General features: G+C 40.9%; 1 non-coding gene across 1 annotated transcript; it reads left to right on the top strand.

Moving 5' to 3' along the window:
* The first annotated feature begins 6,920 nt into the window (after positions 1-6,920).
* Positions 6,921-7,027, top strand: LOC148931606 (small nucleolar RNA R71). Its single transcript, XR_016136076.1, has one exon. It is a non-coding gene; the product is annotated as a small nucleolar RNA R71 (small nucleolar RNA).
* Positions 7,028-12,183: the final 5,156 nt, after the last annotated feature.

The following is a 12,183-nucleotide window of genomic DNA, read 5'->3' as shown; positions in this document are numbered from 1 at the left end:
TGAAATCCTTCTCTAACTCCTTGCACAATTGAAGTACTCTAGCTTTTGATCTCTATGAATGTTGCAAGTAGTCACTCTCTTTCTCTATGAATGTGTTCTTGTTGTGTGTAACTCTTTTTGATGAAGCTTGAGGTCCTATTTATAGGGGAAGATTATTCCTCATCATAGAAGGAAAAGATCTTCAAAGTTTGGTAAATCTTGGAGCAAATCTAGGGCTGGTCGGATTCGCCGCCTTTCTCCGGCGGGCCGCCGCACCTTGGCCGGCGGTCGCTGCGTTGGAGTTCAGAGACTCTGACCCTTCGGTGGCGGACCGCCACATGTCCTCCGGCGGTCGCCGGGCGAGACTCTTCTCCTAGCGTAAATTTCCGAGGCGGGCCGCCACATAGCTCTGACCGCCGGGCGCCGGCGGTCGCCGTACAACTTCGCGGCGGTCGCTGGTCGCCGTCTGACTCCAGATTTTCAGACTATGCGTTTTTACTCCCCTTTTCGGCTCAAATATGCACATTTCTCACAAAACACGTCAAAATACCAAAATGTATAGAATATGCAAATAATGGACATGTAGAGTGATTTTGATAACAAAAACGGACCAAATAATGGCCTTAAAATAGTGCAAAATCCTGGCGTATCAACTCCCCCAAACTTACATTTTTGTTTGTCCTCGAACAAAACACTAAAGACACAAGAATAGACGCACGGAATGCACAAGGACTAGACGTCATAATTGCCTCAAAAGATGAAAGAATAGATTAAGCATGGATTAACACAATCAAATCAAGCAAGGCTTAATAGTGCACTTTCATTACTAACTCGTGGAACACCTTGAATTCAAGCACTCACATGTGGCAAACTTCCAAAGATGGGAAGTGTTCTTTCTCTCACTCTCAAAGTGTATAAAGGTAAAGTGTAAATCACTCAAATCATGCATCATGCAAAGTTTACCATAGGCTTGCTCAAAGTCTAATCCCTCCTCTACTCAATGTGATTAAGCATCAAAAGTCCGAAAGGTCTTTCTTTTCGGTTGTAACGTAGGCTCTTTGGTAGGTGAGGAATATTTGGCTAAAAAGTGACTCAAATATAAAAATATCCCAAGTAGAGTTAAGATGACTCCACTTTTATAAAACTTAAGGCACTTCTAACACTTTATTTTTCTCCTTCAATTTACTTTCAATCCTTTGATTTTATTTTCTTTTCACAACCTTTCACACATTTTTTTTTTCCTTTTTTTTTTACACATCCTTTCTTTTTTTTTTCCTAAGATCAAGCACATATTTGGAATTTTTCTCAATTTCACAACTTGTACTTTCTTAATATTAAGCACACTACTTTTTATACTTTCCTCCTTATCTCTCCAATTCCTTTACAAAAGAAGATAACAAAAACTATACTAACCCAAGGAATTGTCCCCCCATTTATTTTGGCTTCCAAAGAAAAGGCTTAAAGGCTCAAAATTGGCTACAAAGGAAAAATTTGAGAGGGTCGAAAATTTTGGATATAAAAGTAGCTAAGAAAAGACGGCCTAACATCCTCCTAAATCAACTTAAACACTATGTAAACTTAGGCAGACTAGGAGCAAGTTCTAGAAACATATTCATGCATACAGATAAATCACACAAGAAAGAATTTAAGGCTCAAATCTCACAAGGTAAAAGCACGATTCAAGGCGAACAAGCAATTCACTAATTATGCACCTTTTCACCCAACCATCATATAAAAACGTTAAGCCACACTTAAACATAGATGGAATATAATATCATTGGCAACTCGGTCTAATGTGTCCCTAAGCATGCGTGTTTCTAAGTTCTTCATGTTATGTTCATGACATGGATTCAAGAAAACATTTTTAGAACACAAAAATCTCCTACGGGTTTTTGGAAAATTAAAGCAAAAACAAACTAACAACAAAAAGAAAACCCTAAACTCACGGTCCACCACTTCATCCCCCCAAACTTATTTACAACAAAGTGTAAAATAAGTTTGTAGAGTCGGTAGGGACGTGAGTATACTACTGAAAACAAAAACGTACCCTGAAAAATTTCGCGTAGAGATTGAGCGGGGCGAAAATTCGAAGAATTTCAAAAAATCGCGCTGGAAAATTGTGCCCAGGTGGCGGTCCGCCGCAGCTGTTCGGCGGTCGCCGCACGTCAAAGATGCTTTCCAGCGTTCAGGCGGCGGACCGCCGCAGAGCTTGCGGCGGTCGCCACGGAGAGGTCAGAACCTGCGAAAATTATTGCAAAGCACAAAATTAAACCAAAACCAAAAATACTTAAAATTAAAGCAAAAATTGTTAAAACAAGGAAATAAATCGTCTCAAAAATATCCAAAAACATGGTACAAATGCTCATTTAAAGTCATCGAGCTTGACTTCTTCAATCTTGAGGAGGTGGAGGGAAACGGGCGCTAAGATCCTCGAAAGCTCCAACGAGGTACGTGATATCACTCCTCATTGTCTCTCGTTCCTCTCTAGCTTCGGCGGCCATCCTTCGGAGCTCTTCATATTGTTGACGCCGATGAACGTCTTCCAAACGTTGTTGCTCCCAAAATTCTTGCTCCGCCGTGCGCCAATCGCCTTGAGCCGTCCACCCTTGGCGGTTGTAGGCATTCTCCGCTTGTTGCTCCGCCCATCGATTGTCCCAAGCGTTGGACATGTTTTGCATATAGGAGAAAATTTCTCCTAATTGGGCGGAGGTGTTGACTTGAAACTCCTCTTCCGGATTTGGCCTCCCGCGGCGGCGGTTCGCTCTTGTCCGGCGGCGATGTCCTTCCACTTCCTCTTCTTTTCTTCCTCTTCTCGTCGTGGTTGGGATTGCGGTGGTGGCGGTGCTTCACTCCTTTGAGCTTGTGAATGCTCCGCGCCTTCTTCATAGTTATCAATGGCATCAAATGCGGAATCCTCATCGGGCTCAAATTGAGGAATGCGAGAGGGAATGTTCCTCTTTCTAAATTCCCCATTGACGGGGTTAGCCTCGATAGCTCTCCGGTGGGCGGGTGTGTCGAGCTTCCAATTGGCTTGGTTTGCCCAAACATCGACCTTGGTCAATTGCGGGAGTGGAACGGGAAAGTGATCCCCCGCTACTTGCATAAAATACCCTTGACCCCAATGATCGGTCTTCAAAAGCCCCACCGAAAATAGCACCTCATAAGTGATAAACTTTTCTCCACCATCCTCCGTCATACCGGCAAAAGAGACCCCCAAATGTTCGCCAATTGCCGTAATCAATCCCCCACAACAAATGACGCCCCCGTCTTTCTTCGTGATCCTATCCACATAGTAAGTAAAGAGGGTCCCATAATCGATTCCCTTCTTGTTGAGTAGGCACCACATCACGTTGAGCTCCGTTTGGGAGACACTTCCCCCATCGATACGAGCAAACATAAGCTGAGTCATAGCACGATGGAGGTACCTCAAGACGGGGTTGCGAATTGATGAAGACTTGGCATAGCCCGCTGCATGCTCTTGCTCATTTGTCATCGCCCCCCAAACCTCGGAAAATTCATATTCATTGTCCTCTTCGGGGTTGGGGTCGAAGCAATGGAAGATCCCACTAAGCTCTTTCATGGTGAGCGAGTGCCAACGGTTCCCTAGGCGGAAATCGATGCGAAGTGGAAAATGTTGGCGGCGATCCTTAGTAACCTTTAGCGAGCTGAGGAACTCGAGAGTATACTTTCGAAACGATGGCCACTTCCTTTGGAACATGTAGACGAGGCCATTCCCATCACCCACGTCACACAACTTCCAAAAATCCTCCATGATCCCCAAAGTTTGGAGAGGGAAATCGTGGGGATATCTAGAAGGTGCCGTTTCTCGGGCCGACACTTTCTTCCACATAGCCTTTTGCTCTTCCGTGGCAAGGCTAATGCCAAAGTTCTTTGCATTCTCCGGTTTCCCTTTTGATCCCATTATCCTACAAAAGAAATTACACTCTTAAAAGAGCATCAACAAGTAGGAGATCAAAAGTTCCCCCAAACTTGCATTCAACCAAGTAAAAATCAAGAGATAAGAACTTATATGCAAGCTTGGGTAAAATAGCATCCCAATTCTTAGCATAATAACATTTTAAGCAAAAACAACCAAATTAGGACACAAAAAATCATCCCCCAATGTAAATTCATCCCCCATGCAGAGACGTATCAACCAAATATCCATAAAAACCAACAATCTCTACAAAATCACAAATATTGCAATTCATGGAAGTAATAATAGCCTCACAATGCTATGAACATGATTGCTACTTTTAAACTCTAAAAACCAAGAGAGAATCATCATTCACAACTTAATAATCACCAACCAAGCAAATTTTAAACCATAGAATTCAAAAATTCATACACATAATCATCCCCCATCATGAACTAAGAGATTCTACCGAACAATTCACCCAAAATAAAACACAATCCATGGAAGAAGTAAAGAAAAACCCAGAAATTGAGTTAGGATTCATACCTTTTTGTGGAGAGAATTTGTAGAAGAAGAGCTCTAGACTTTGAGAGAATTGAGAGAATGATAGTGTGGGTGTGTGAATTTGGTGATTTATATAGGTGGGGGTTGTGTGCAAGGAAGGAATTTGAGAAGGAATGTGAAAAGGAATGGAAAACATACCTTTTATGGTGGAAATCCCGTCTCTGGACTGCGTGTGGCGACCGCCGCGTCTCTCGTGGTGGGCCGCCACACGGGCCTTCGTAAACAGCAATCCTGGCGGGCCGCCGCGGTCCGTGCAGCGGTTACTCTGGCCCGCCCTAAGCCTGCCCTAGGCCCGATCCTTCCTGCACATGTTAACACACGTGTGGCGACCGCCGTGCTTTAAGTGCGGCGACCACCACCAATTTTTTTTTTTTTTTTTTTTTTTTTTTTTTTTTTTTTAGCAGAACATAAAAAAAAATGAGAAAATAAAAAATAAAAAATAAAGTAAAAGAAAATTGGGTTGTCTCCCAATAAGCGCTTTTGTTAAAGTCGTTAGCTCGACTTGAAGTGGCCCACTAGTTGGGCGGATCAATAACTCGAGTGTTGAAAATTGGCATAGGGAGCAATTTGGTCCCTAGCTTCTTCCACCACTTGTACTTCCCCTCTTTCGTTTTGATGACGTATATCTCGGGGTCCTCTTTGGGTGTTTTCTTTCTCTTCTGTTTCTTCTTCTATGGAGCAGATGTAGAAGAATTAGCATCACCCTTTTTAGAAGAGTGTCTTATCTCTTTGACAATGTAGATAGTGGAGGTAGAAGGATCCTCCGCTTCAAAGGGATCTTTGGACTTGGTCAAGTCGGTAGCCATGACTGCTCTGCACTGTTGTTCCATTTTTGCCCGCTTTGCCTCCTCAAACTTTAGCATCTCGCTCTCGATCTTATAGGTGGATTGACCATGATTATCACTGATTGTGATCTCGCCACGACCTACATCAATCAAAGCTTTGCAAATGGCAAGAAAATCTCTCCCTAAGATTAGAGGGACGTTCTTGTCTACTTTCATGTCAAGCACAATAAAGTCGGCAGGAAAAATAAAATCATCAACTTTAACTAAGACATCCTCAATCATACCTACAGTCTTGATGGACGAGTTATCGGCCAACCTGAGTGTTACTCTGAAGATTTGAGTGGCCCGATGTTGAGCTTTTCGTAGTACTTCAGTGGCATGAGATTGATGGACGATCCTAAGTCGCACAGTGCTTTGTCAACCTTCCCTTCTCCAATTCGGCACCTAATGATGAACTGGCCCGGATCTCTTTGCTTCACTGCCCTTTCCTTTTGGATGATCTCGCTGCAATGATGCGGTAGCTTAAGGTCGGCTTTGGTCGGCTTTTTTTTCCTCATTACCGCCTCCCTTAGTAGCTTCGCATACTTTGGTATCTCCTGCAACGATTCAACAAGTGGAATGTTAGTATGGACTTTGCAAAACATGTTAAGAAATTGCTTGAACTGCTCTTCAAGCTTGAACTTCCTCTTTGGCTGAAAAGGGAGTACAATCCCGTTGTGCCGCACAAGCTCCTACTTAGTGGACGATTCTGCCTTCTCAGTGGCGGGCCGCTGCGGGGTGTGCGTCCGCCGGCGACTGGGCAGTCCTGCGTGGTTGACTCTGCCGTCTCAGTGGCGGGCCGCTGCGGGGTGTTCGGCGGTCCGCCGGCGACTGGGCAGTCCCCAGATTTCTGCTTTGCCACCCACTTCTTGTTAATATCATCCACTCTTGCTGCTGCCTTTGCTCTATCCTCATCTAACTTCTTCTGAATTTGCTCCATTTGAGTGGTAATATTGGTTATAGCTGCCGAGATTGTGTTCATTCCTTGCTCGAGGTTGTTTATCCTTGCTTCGACCACTCCGATCTTGGTGTCATTAATCTTCCTATCTTGCGTAATTACCTCCAAAATCTTCGTGATTCCTTGTTCATACTTGTCTTCCTTCTTCATCGGCTCAACCACTCCTCCTTTGCTAACATTAAATCCTGCAGGGGGTTGCAAGTAATTATTGTTAGAATAAGAAAGATTTGGGTGCGGACGGTTCTCATTATAATTATTGAAATTACCGCCCCCCTGATTAGGGCGATAATTGTTATTGTAGTTTCTGGGACCGCCTCCTTGCACGTAGTTGATTTCTTCCACAGTTGATATGGCAGTTTCGGGTGCCTTGACCGCCACTATGGAAGTTGCCGGAATTGGATCTTCCTTCCTCGAGATGTCCATTTGATCAATCCTGACTCTAAGTTCTGCTAACTCCTTAGCAAAAGAACTTTCTTCGGCCTCTTCTATGGCTGCTACTCTTCTCGTGGCATGCCTTTCCTTCGACCACCCCCGACTGTTGGTGGCGAACTCCTCGATCACCGCCATGGCATCCTCTCCTATCTTTCTTAGAAATCCTCCATTTGCCCATGAATCAAGCATAGCACATATTTTCTCATTAAATCCATTATAGAGGATTCCTACCTGATGGTCCATGGAAAAACCATGGTTTGGGCACTTTCGAAGAAGAGCTTTGAAACGAGCAAATGCCTCATAGAGGGGCTCGTCATGGCCTTGTGTGAACTGAAAGATCTCACTTTTGAGCTTCAAAATAGTGCCTGGCGGGTAGTATTTGTCGAGGAAGGTAGCTACGATGTCCTTCCATGTGGAGACCTTTTCTGGTGGCATACACTCAAACCACTCCTTAGCAGAATCAATCAATGAGAATGGAAAAAGTCTTACCCGTATGGCATCGTCGTCGACACCATTTAATTTCAGAGTGTTTGCGATTTCCACGAATTTGGAGAGATGACGGTTAGCATCTTCAGTCGCCCTACCTGCAAAAGGAGTTTGCTCGACCCTTTGGATAAGGGGCATGCGTAACTCAAAATTGTTAGCATCAATACGAGGGCCATTAGGAAAAGTGATCATATTCCCATGATTGAACATGTTCATCACAGGTAATGTTTCTCTGTTCTTCTTTTCCATGGCTTCTCGGGCTGCTCTCTCCGCATCTCTCTCATCCATCAGCAACTTCACCATCTCCTGCAGCTTCTCAATATCTGTTCGGTCACCCATTGTTCCTGATCCTTTTTCACTTTTTATTATTCTACGAGTTCTTTCAAGTTCTAAATCAAGCGGCTCTAAGATGTACTTCCCAGAACGCGTTCGCATACAAAACCTGCAAGACTCGAAAATGAAAACAAAAAAAAAATTAAAACAAAAAGCAATAAAAATCCAAAGTAGTAAAATTATTGTTTGAAGATATCACTCCAAAGTGAATTGTCTTCCCCGGCAACGGCGCCAAAAACTTGATGCACTTTTTATTTGCACTATAAATACCTGCAAGTATACAGAGTAGGTATAGTATAGCAAAAGGTTAGTACCGGGTATCGAACACGGGGAAGATGTACACAAAGTGTCTATCTTCTACTAGAACTCAATTACTATCTGGAGAAACAAGAATTTTTGGAAACTTTTGAAAACAGTAAATATTAAAAACAGTAAACAACTAAATGCAAGCAAATCATGGAGAGAAAAGTATAGAGATAAGGGGAATTCCAGGGATGTGCTTTCACTTTTATGGTTATACAAATTCCAAACTACAATACCCTAGCACAGTTAATACTTTGAAAGGATGAGTCACCTAGCTTATGCTCATGCGATACAAACGTTGATTACTAACATTAGGGTTGCCAATCCTAACACGTAACTCCAAAAAGCTCCTAAGACCCTTGAAAAGTCCTCACTCTCAATTAACAGTGTCGTTTTAAAGGAAGCTAACTGTAGTGTCTACTAAGTGGATCTAACTCGCTAGAACTCTGTCACAGTTATGAAGCAAGTTGTATTGAATCATACATAATTGTGTCACTCAATTATGAAGCATCATGATTAATTTAGGGAAGAAACAAAGTAAAAACAAAACGGATATTAAATAGAAAACGGAATTGTATAACCAAAGTTGCTACTAACACATCCCTAGAATCCTATGAGTTTAGTTACACATGACTGAATAAACTAAAAACATAGATTGAAGGGAAAACAATTTGAACATAAAACTAAAGCAAATAAAACCCGTAGGTTGAATCCTTGTCGTTCTTGATGTTCTTGAAATCCTTCTCCAACTCCTTGCACAATTGAAGTACTCTAGCTTTTGATCTCTATGAATGTTGCAAGTAGTCACTCTCTTTCTCTATGAATGTGTTCTTGTTGTGTGTAACTCTTTTTGATGAAGCTTGAGGTCCTATTTATAGGGGAAGATTATTCCTCATCATAGAAGGAAAAGATCTTCAAAGTTTGGTAAATCTTGGAGCAAATCTAGGGCTGGTCGGATTCGCCGCCTTTCTCCGGCGGGCCGCCGCACCTTGGCCGGCGGTCGCCGCGTTGGAGTTCAGAGACTCTGACCCTTCGGTGGCGGACCGCCACATGTCCTCCGGTGGTCGCCGGGCGAGACTCTTCTCCTAGCGTAAATTTCCGAGGCGGGCCGCCACATAGCTCTGACCGCCGGGCGCCGGCGGTCGCCGTACAACTTCGCGGCGGTCGCTGGTCGCCGTCTGACTCCAGATTTTCAGACTATGCGTTTTTACTCCCCTTTTCGGCTCAAATATGCACATTTCTCACAAAACACGTCAAAATACCAAAATGTATAGAATATGCAAATAATGGACATGTAGAGTGATTTTGATAACAAAAACGGACCAAATAATGGCCTTAAAACAGTGCAAAATCCGGGCGTATCAGACATATCTAATTTTTGCAGGATAATGCATGCGATGACAAAACATTTGATTGACACTGTGATGCATGTGACATTTCAAAACTTTTGTAAGATAAGGAACTGATGTTTGTAAAGCATGTGAGACACAATTGCAGTAAAGCATGTGGCATATCTAATTTTTGCAGGATAATGCATGCGATGACAAAACATTTGATTGACACCGTGATGCATGTACATTTCAAAACTTTTGTAAGATAAAGAATTGATGTTTGTAAAGCATGTGACATATCTAATTTTTGCAGGATAATGCATGCGATGACAAAACATTTGATAGACATTGTGATGCATGCAATGGCGGATCCAGAAATTAAATATCGTGGGGTCGAAAATAATTAAATTAAATATTTAATTATTTTTAAAAATATATTTTAATATCAATCATTTATGCGAGTGTGGATATTCTTAAAACAACATACTCCCTTCGTCGCACCCTTTGAATACAGATTTAAGAAAATGATGTTTAAAGAATTAAGTAAAAATAAAATAGAAGATGAGATAAAGCAAGAAGTAAAAAGATAAAGTAAATGAATAATTATGTTATATTTTGCCAAAAAAAAATTATATTTTTTGGGACATCCATAGAAAATACTAGTCGATTATGGCCGGATGAAATGAGTATACTTTTTCTGTAATATTCTAAATTTTTAAAAATTAAAAATAATTTGAATATGAATAATAAGGTTGAAGTTTTAAATTATAAAACTGAAATTAGAAGAAATTAAGAAATATTTACTTCATATAAATATGTGCTTATTTAGTGATATATAAAAAATATACTATGTAACAATAATTAAAATATTAGATGAGAATACACCTTTAATATAATTATGAGAACTAATATAAACTAAAAAAAAGGAAAATTCAATGGCTATTTTACAATTAGATTACATAATTCTAGATCACTAATCTTTTAAATTTAGTAAATGATTTCATTTAATTCTAGGTCCCTAGGTAAATGGAGTATTGAAAAGAAAAAACAATAATGATAAATTCCGTCTCTCTCCTCACCCACATTGCCAAACCCATTTCTTTTCTACCGGCGAAAAAACACTGAAAGCCTCTTGACGTTTCTTTATCCTTGACCTCTGCCTGCCCCACTTTCTTTCTTTCTCTCTGCTCGGTCTCATCTCACACTGCGTGAGGTGGGGACGGAGACGCAAACGCCGTAGGGTCAGAGGTCGAAGGAAGGAGTTTTCCGGCGGCACTCCGGGGCAGGGTGGTGGGGTCTGCCGACCCCACCTGGATCCGCCGCTGGATGCATGTGACATTTCAAAACTTTTGTAAGATAAAGAACTGATGTTTGTAAAGCATGTGAGACACAATTGCAATAAAGCAATAAAGCATGTGACATATCTAATTTTTGCAGGATAATGCATGCGATGACAAAACATTTGATAGACACTATGATGCATGTGACATTTCAAAACTTTTGTAAGATAAAGAACTGATGTTTGTAAAGCATGTGGGACACAATTGCAGTAAAGCATGTGACATATCTAATTTTTGCAGGATAATGCATGCGATGACAAAACATTTGATTGACACTGTGATGCATGTGACATTTCAAAACTTTTGTAAGATAAAGAACTGATGTTTGTAAAGCATGTGAGACACAATTGCAGTAAAGCATGTGACATATCTAATTTTTGCATGATAATGCATGCGATGACAAAACATTTGATTGACACTGTGATGCATGTTACATTTCAAAACTTTTGTAAGATAAAGAACTGATGTTTGTAAAGCATGTGAGAAATAAAGTATTAAAGAGGAAAACCCGGATTACTTGTAATTTCGCATTTGGATGCATAAATCAATATTATTACTGTAGTGACTAATAATAATATTCCAATTCAAGCTTATATTAAATTGGGGTTCAATTTAATTAGATAAAAGCTAATTGGGTGTGACATATATCCAAACCTCCATAGATTCCCTAATCTGACCCATCATAACTCTATATAAAGGAGACTAGACAGATACATAATAATTATTCTTCATTATTTTCAAAAATCCCATACTGGGAGATTTCGAAATTCCCTTCTTTTTCTAGTTGTCTTCTTTCTAAGCGAGTCCTTTCGGTTTTGACAAGCATTGCCCACCCAAAGATCATAACTTGAGTTCGGAAACATATTAGAAAATATGTGGTCTAGTATTGAAGATTATCGTGGAGAAGGCGCAAGCAATCGACTATTCTTTGGAGAATCAAATCGGTATTCCTAAACCGTAGATTCATGTTTTAAGATTTATTTTCTTTAAGCATGAATTATTTGCGTTTTAGCATGCAATTCTGTGTTAACATGTAAATTGATTATCCCATAATCTGTCAAATAGATTATAAGTTCGATTTATTTGTTTTGTACAAGTCTTCCGCTGTGCAAGGAGATTCAAACCCTAGCAGCGTAACCACCGACGAGTCTAGTGACTATTTCTAGTACTGATTTGTAGGCATCTCGAACGATGGTACAACTGACCCAAGGATATAAAGTTTCTCCTTACCCAAAGACATGGATTGATCCTCTGATCATTTGGTCAAAGATGAACAAGTCACATACCACTCGACCACACGTCCATACTCTTGGGTTTCGAATTTTTTTTTTCTGGTTTGACCGTAGGTGTACCGAAACCGCCTTTGGCGAAATCCGACTAATCCGACTCAATCTGGTTTATGGATTAAGGCTGAAAGTCTCGGGTTTGAACTCGTGACCTCAAGATCACCACAGCTACATGCTGCCAACTGTGTTACAACCATTGCTAATTCTATTTTAATTACTCCCTCCGTCTCACTCTAAGTGAACCATTTTCCTTTTTGGAATGTTTCACTGTAAATACACACTTTTAAAAATAGAAACATCATTCTCTCTATTTTTTTCTCTCTTACTTTAATCACTCCACTTAAATTACAAAACAACGCTATATAAAATTTTATGTGAAATAGAAATGTTCCACTTAGAGAGGGACGAAGGGATTACGATGCTATAGTAAT

Source organism: Salvia hispanica, chromosome 2, assembly GCF_029641045.1.
Source record: "Salvia hispanica isolate PSC_SH4W2 chromosome 2, Shi_PSC_v1, whole genome shotgun sequence".
Lineage (NCBI taxonomy): Eukaryota > Viridiplantae > Streptophyta > Magnoliopsida > Lamiales > Lamiaceae > Salvia > Salvia hispanica.
Note: the sequence above shows the minus strand (reverse complement) of the source record. Positions and strands in the feature narration are given on the sequence as shown.